We start from the raw sequence: 8,493 nt of genomic DNA on the forward strand, positions 1-8,493 counted from the left end.
TATATCATTTTTTAGCTGCTTTAACGAATATTAAATTTAGCATCTTTTGTCATTTCATCAACACTGAATGAGAAACTTAAGAGGAAAACTGGTCTTTGTAATGACTTATTCTGTTAAGGAACATTAGGTTCTTAATATCCCTGTGTGAATCTAACACAGGTTTCAAATTTTCTGCGCCGAAGGGTCATTAACTTCTCCACCTCCTGGAAAGTCTATGAAAGGTGTTGTTCCTTTTTCTAAATGTCATTGAAATAGACACAAAATGAGGCTCTGCTGACATCATTCTGTGTTGATCACCGTCAAATAATTAACTAAAACTGACTGCTGCTTTCGATTTGTAGCCTTGCAAGTGATTTTCTCATAAAGCCGTGTGAGCAGACAAGCAGATAAGGAAATGTCGGATTTGGTTGATCCTGTGAAATGTTATGGAACATCCCTGCCTTTGTTTCATTTCAGTCATTTCGGTCAGCTTCACAGTGAAGAAGACGAAGAGGATGTGTACTGTTCTATGCTCACACACGGAAATTTGCTCTATGCATTAATGCCATACATTTCCACACACTTTGGGCAGTGGGCAGGTGTGTGCAGCAGAGGCTCAGGGGGGTTAGGTGCCCTGCTCAAGGCCATTTGAGCTACGGATGCTGAGGGAAAGCGCTGCTCATTCACTCTACCATTGCGCATTTACTTCCTATCAGCCCCTCCAGTCACAGGCCTGCCTCTCAAATCACTAAGCCACAGCTGCCACTAGGCAGCAGGCAGGAGACAGGCTGATGTAACCTGAAGGTAAAGCACGAGCATTTTCATTGAGTACTTGACAAGCGACTCGATGAACCATCTGGCTTTAACCTTCTACCAAGGGGTAATTTCAACCAATCAGAATGTCACCACAGACGGCCGTCACACCTAAAACACGCCCATTGCCTCTAGTAATTTCTCACAGGACGATTGGTTCATACAACTTTTGTTCAACCATTAGCCCCTAAGTTGAGAACACTGGGGTAGACGTCAATTGTCTACATTATCAGCTCTCTTTTGTTCCATCAGCAAAGCTTCTGACTCCTACATAAGCCAAGGTTACAGATGCACCAACAGTCTTCTTATCGGCAGTGTGGATTATATTGATTATGTTTTTACGTCAAATGTCACAGCAGTCAAAATCCAAACCAAGTCTTACCTCATCAAGCGTCAAGCACACAGCTCTACTCGCCTCTCACAACCACAGCACTGTTTTTCTTTGTCCAAATTAGAGAAAATAGCTAGTGTTACACTTAAGTGGACAACTCTTCAATCACAAAAATACCGGGAAAGTGATTGTATCCACCCTGCAGAGCCCTAGGGTCACATTTTAGTTTCTCTGTGGCTAGTGTATAAGTTTGTGCATGCGTGTGGGTTTATGCTTGATGGGTGCTGGTGGTGGTGGCTGAATGGAGGTAAACTGGTGGCGCAATAGTAAGACAAAGTGGCACGCACACACACACACACATACACAGTCTCAACCAAAAAACAACATTTTCCCCGCCTGTCACTTCTCACCTATTGCCCAGCTGCGTCCCTATTGCCAGAAGTGACAGAACACCTCACAGCATGACACGGTTTTCATCTTTCTGTGTGTACCTTTGGGTTGTACGTTTCGTGTCTTTTCCTACCTGCATACGTGCTGCGTGAAATCTGTCCAACTATTAACTCATGCAGCAGCGAGCCCTCCTTTTCTTCTAAATGATCTACAAACTTCTTGTTCAGCCGAGATGGCTTCTAAACTACAACTTTTGCCTCTAACGAGATTAAGCGTTATTAAGCCTCCTCCATCTGTTCAGTATTCGAGTTCTGCATACACTGTGCCTCACTTTGAACATTGATATTAGTTTGGTCTAATAAGGTGTTGTGGGGGGGAATAATTAGAGAGGGAAAATAGAAACGGTAGGAAAGGAAAGGAAATGAAAGGAACAGGACAGGGTTAGGGTTAGGGTTGGGCTACCTCTGTAATGGCTTCGCTCTCAAATACAATATACATGGCAATCCTACACCAAACTATACGTACATACATACGTTATGCAAATATTGCCTTTTGCACATACACTTCATTTGCATTTCAAACCATGCCTACAGCTGTGTTTGAATACATATCCAATTACAAACACACAAGTGCGTCCTGATACTGATGGATTTCTGACATGGTCGCACCCTCGGAAGACGAGCCGAGGCTGATCGCCTGTTATCGATCCCAGTTATACTCTCGCATTCACTCCCTTTCTGGTGGTGTATGTACGCTCATGCGAGATTTATGCAAATGTTCCACATGTAGTAACCTAGTTCACCAAGTAACCTAGCAACACTAGAGTCAGCTGGTTAGAAGTGAGAGCGTGTGTGTCCATCCCTCCGCCTGTCTGCCCGTCTGTGATTTGCATCCTTGGACACAGCTGCAGCCAAGTATACCTGTACGTGCAGCGCTTGGAGGAGTTTGAGGAGTGTCTGTGCGAAGGGGATCAGAGTACGAACTGGTACATTACTAACAGAGCGATCCGTCACACTGCGTGGTGTTAATTCGTGAGTCCCTTGATTTTGTCTTTGCTCTTGCTGTGATTTTTGCATCCCTGTGATCACCTGTCAGCCACAATGGGTCCAGGACGTCAACAACATTTGAGCTTTTGTAGGTGCTTTTTTTTAATATATATTAATAGTTCCTTCTTTATCTTGGAAACAGTAGAGAAGGTCTGTCTAGAACAAGTTCCACTTAGATTTCCTTGGACTGTAGATGTTTAAATTTCCTAGGACTTATATGTATCGCAAAGAAAAGGTAACATTTTTTACAGGTTGTGTGTGTGCATATGAGAAAGACAAGGAAAGAAAAAAATATAGATCATTCTTGGCCGAAAGCTGAGGAGAGTAAATCGATCTTGCCAGTTTACAAGCATGCCAGAACTGCAAAGTTCATTTTTCATTTTGAGCTACTAAGGAAGTGAAATAGCACACTCGGGCGAAAAACAGAGGGGTTTAAAAGCCAATTCAGAGGCTCTGGCACTTTTTGACACTGGGACACGACACCGAGCTGGTGTTAGTGTGTGAGTGTGTGTGACTTGACTCTTTTTTGAGCTGTGGTTTCTGCATCTACCTTTGATTTTCTGTCACGAGAGATTGTAATACAACACAACACAAGTGACTCCGGGGACAGGCAAGAGAGAAGGAGAAGATATCCACAGAGAGAGTGGCAGAAAGAGAGAGAGAGCGAGCGAGGGATAAAAAGAGCGAGAGGAAAGGTAGTTATAAGTTGATGATGTGGAGCTGAAGAGATGACATGCCAGTGAAGGAAAAAGGAGAGGGAACGGGGGAATAAAGGCAGAGAAGAGCAAGAAATGAAAGAAGAGATACACTATATTACCAAAAGTATTCGCTCACCCATTCAAATGATCAGAATCAGGTGTTCTAATCACTTGGCCTGGCCCCAGGTGTATAAATTCAAGCACTCAGGCATGCAGACTGTGAAACAAGACATTTGTGAAAGAATGGGCCGCTCTCAGGAGCTCAGTGAATTCCAGCGTGGAACTGTCATAGGATGCCACTTGTGCAACAAATCCAGTCGTGAAATTTCCTCGCTCCTAAATATTCCACAGTCAACTGTCAGCTCTATTATAACAAAATGGAAGCGTTTGGGAAAAACAGCAACTCAGCCACGAAGTGGTAGGCCACGTAAAGTGACGGAGAGGGGTCAGCGGATGCTGAAGCGCATAGTGCAAAGAGGTCGCCGACTTTCTGCACAGTCAATTGCTACAGAGCTACAAACTTCATGTGACCTTCAGATTAGCCCAAGTACAGTACGCAGAGAGCTTCATGGAATGGGTTTCCATGGCCGAGCAGCTGCAGCCAAGCCACACATCACCAAGTGCAATGCAAGGCGTCGGATGCAATGGTGTAAAGCACGCCGCCACTGGCCTCTAGAGCAGTAGAGACGCGTTCTCTGGAGTGATGAATCACGCTTTACCATCTGGCAATCTGATGGACGAGTCTGGGTTTGGAGGTTGCCAGGAGAACGGTACATTTCAGATTGCATTGTGCCAACTGTGAAATTTGGTGGAGGAGGAATTATGGTATGGGGTCGTTTTTCAGGAGCTGGGCTTGGCCCCTTAGTTCCAGTGAAAGGAACATTGAATGCTTCAGGATACCAAAACATTTTGGACAATTCCATGCTCCCAACCTTGTGGGAACAGTTTGGAGCGGGCCCCTTCCTCTTCCAACATGACTGTGCACCAGTGCACAAAGCAAGGTCCATAAAGACGTGGATGACAGAGTCTGGTGTGGATGAACTTGACTGGCCTGCACAGAGTCCTGACCTGAACCCGATAGAACACCTTTGGGATGAATTAGAGCGGAGACTGAGAGCCAGGCCTTCTCGACCAACATCAGTGTGTGACCTCACCAATGCGCTTTTGGAAGAATGGTCAAAAATTCCTATAAACACTCTCCTCAACCTTGTGGACAGTCTTCCCAGAAGAGTTGAAGCTGTAATAGCTGCAAAAGGTGGACCGACATCATATTGAATTCTATGAGTTAGGAATGGGATGGCACTTCAGTTCATAGAATGAGTAAAGGCAGGTGAGCGAATACTTTTGGTAATATAGTGTATCAAACCAGACCTAGGAAAGAGATAGGTGTGTTAGAGGAGTCGGGTGACGCCAAAATCAGCTACGCTGTGTACATGTGTGTGCTGAAGGACCCTCCAGCAGAAGGTTATGGCCTAATATCTAATGACTGACTCTCTGAATGGGCCTGTTATGCCGTTCTCTCGTCGTCTTTGATCTCTGTTTACCCCCATCTAATATCCCCGGCCATGTCCTCTCATGTTATCCGAGGCAGGGAGGGAAAATGAAGGCCAATTACAAGTGAGCAGCGCTCTGCTAAGTGGTGTTGGTATTTTCCCTCTCATTAAGTCACAGTCAGAGGTCCTCTCAGGCTGTTTTCAGAGGCGTAAACATACAGATTTATGCTAAATGTGTTTCTTCATCAAGTTCGCTGAATCAGACTAATGAATGTTGGACAAGGTAGGTGGTTTTAAAGAAAAAAAGATGTACATTTTGATATCATTCATTTGATGTAATTACATTGTAGACTTGGCAAGTGAGGAAAAGATATATTCTGGACATTTTTGTAAGAATTAGCTTACTGTAAATCTCTGTTATGATACGTTTGATTGTTGAGCACCAATGTACAGTGCAGTACATGCAACCGAGACGTTTGAGCGATTAACTTCTAGTATGGAGATGGGTTAAGTTACAAAAGCTGCCAGACATTTAAATGTGACATGCACAGACTGGAAAGACTGAAAACCCTTTTCAAGCTATATGCTGGTGAATAATGACTTTTCTGCCTGAGAGGCAAAGATGCAAATTGGGATCTTCTGAAAGAGTAAGGGGCCGACTTTTCGGCATACATTTTTTTTTTATTTATTAGTATTTTTTTAAATTGCTACATATCGAGATTCCTGTCAACAATCAATGCCAGCAATCTGAAGATGTTAATCAAGAGTTACACTGGTATCAAGAAGGCATAGATTTTTATTTATTTATTTTTTTTTTAGAAGTTTTAAAAATTTTCTCTAGCCTCTAGTAACGGTAATTGCAAAAATGCTCTTGCATCCACCTGCAGGCTGGGTGTCTGTGGAGACACATTTCAGCCTCAAGGAAGTGTACACCTGTAATTCCAATCACTGCCAAAGATGGCGCCAAAGAAAATAAAGCAGGGATCTTGGATCTTGACATTTTTAATTGCTTGTTCCGTTTTAATGAGATAATCTATTCATACACCCTGTGCTGCTATTCCACCCTCTGGGTTTTATTAAACGAATTATCTTATATGAGGTTTTATATATATGTGTGGGAAATACTGACAAACATGATAAATAACTATGTCCCCAGTGGGTTTCCAATATACTTACTCATATTGCATCCTGTATTTAATTCTTACCGTGTTTAATGAGAACAACCTTTCCCTGACCTCGAAGCAACGTTATGCAACTATTGTACCTTCAGATAACAGCTTCTAAATCGTTTTGATTGTACACTGAATTTTAATGGGGTGAATTGAACATCGCACCCAGTTTATTTTAAAATGTGTTGTTCTGACTCCGCATAGCTTATGAAGTGGAGACAGTGAATGGTATCAGTGGTGAAAGTTTAAGAATTTGAGATATGTGGGATATATATTTATATATCGTATGTGTGTGTGGAAGAGGAAGAGAAAAGCAGTTTGTGCTGGAGAATATGGGAAGGTTGAGAGAAGGGAAAACAGGGCAAGAGGAGGAGACTGGGAGAACAAGAGAGAAGAATTGCCCCCTAGGCACTTTTCAATTTTGCCCTTATGATGGGAACATATTTCCCTTGTGCTGTGGGCATCATCTCTCTCTCACACACAGTCATTTGCTTTAATACTATCACGCCAACATGTCCCTTCCGTCTGTCTCGCTGCATTTCTCATTTAAGCCAGATTTTAATGTCTGAAGTGTGAAAGCAAGCACAAGTTCAAATCTGATGCTACGATGTCTTAACCCAACTATAGCTCTTTCTTCAAATTTCTTTTCACTGTGGCAGTCATATGATTACGGGTTCTTTTCCGCGGGTCACCCTTGAAATGCTCCATCTTTCCCCATCATCCCTGATTCTTTCTGGATCATGATGGGTTAGCTATGGATACCAGAGAAGAGTGTGTGTGGTGTGTTTGTGTGTGTGTGTGTGTGTGTGTGCATATCAGAGACAGACAGTGGAAAAATGAAAATAGATTATTCATGGGTAAAAGCTGAGAAGAGCAAATCAGTGCTTCTGCCAGTTTCCCAGCATGCATGGCTCTGGCTGGCAAAGAAGGAAGTGCACGCCAACACGTATCTGAGCCAATCCTCCATTACTTCCAGTTCCCATCTTCATACATTTGACTATTGTCTCTCTCACTCCACTATGGCTACGAGTGCCAGCAGTTAATAGTGTCTTTGAAGTGTACTGTACTCACATGTATGGACAGATTCCAGACAAATGAAAACTTTCACATTGTTTGACTGCAATTCTACGAGGGTTCGGTGCAGTTCACGTTCTTGTATTCTTAATTGAGTCGACGTATCTGTCTCAGACCACGCTGTAGCTTGGTTCATTGTATCTGCAGTCAAACAATGCCAGTATTCAGGCACACAATACCCACTGCCTTGCAGCGTGAGCCCATTTCAATAAAAGCCAAGACTGGCTGCCTTGTCCAAATGATTGTCTGCCATTGTCTCCCGTTTGACTTTGGTAAAAATCCTATCTACACATATAAGATGTTAATTCTTGCCATTTTATATGTAAATGAAAAGTACAGTTTGACATTCAGGTCAGTTTGTTGCCATGAGTAACTTGAGAAGACATCTGCATGCTATACATTAAGCTATCGTAAGCATACATGCTAGCTTAGCTCAGCAATCAGCATCACTTTAGTTTTTACACTTTAAATGCATTAAAAAAGATATGTAGTCTTAATTGATAACCATTACAGGTCGAGCTTGATGGATTTTGTTACCGCTGGACAGAGACAGACTAGCCGTTTCCCCTGTTACCGGGCCCTTTGCTAAGCTAAGCCAAACTACGCTGTTAGCTTACTTTACATTTCCCCAAACATCACATTACTCTTTTTGTTTTTGCCAGTTTCTGTCACATAACCTTTACTCAAGGTATATTTAATTCATGCTTCCCCCAATCACTCGTTCACTCACTGCTGTGTAGTGTAGATACAACTGATGGTTTCCAGCCCATAAACTCTTCAACAACCGCCAAAATGCAGTAAAATACAGCCAAATTATTTGATTGATATGTTGTGTTAGTGCTTTAACCACACATATTGTTTACTCTAGAGCAGCCCATCATAAAAAACAGTGCAGTCGAAGCATGGTAATTATTCAGCTGGTCATCTCTAATCTGCAATTCCAAGCTGCCCAAATGGGTGTGAAACCGTCCGATCTGGCAACACTGGTGTAGCTGTTAACTAACTTGTTAAGTCCAATCATATTTGTGCAAGTCTGAATGGCCATTTTAACCTCACTACATTCAATCAGAACCATTTCATAAAAAAATTAGGGAAATGAGAGTTGAAGCAAACAAGAGACAGAGGAGACCTGAACAGGTTCCCTGGCTTAAAGCAAGGATGATTAACTTTTGGCTCGCTACAGACACCAAAAAAAGTTCATCCCTAAAACAATTTTTAATCAGTCAACAATAATAGGGGAAGCAGTTATAAAACAGAAAAGGACATAATTAATTCATTTGACACCATATTTTCCCCCTGCTTACTCCATCTGCAGTGGACCTGTGTTCCCCCAGAGTGGCCCACCCCCCAGTTTGAGAATCACAGTTAAAACTGAAAGAATGACAGTCGGTGACTTCTAACTGAACAAATAATGAATAAAATAAAACTGCTGACAAGGTTGATGCTGGAGGAGGAGAGACCACTACTGGGTTCATACAGTAGGCTATATCCTCAGCTACT

This window comes from Chelon labrosus (genome assembly GCF_963514085.1).
Source record: "Chelon labrosus genome assembly, chromosome: 16".
In the NCBI taxonomy this organism is placed as follows: domain Eukaryota; kingdom Metazoa; phylum Chordata; class Actinopteri; order Mugiliformes; family Mugilidae; genus Chelon; species Chelon labrosus.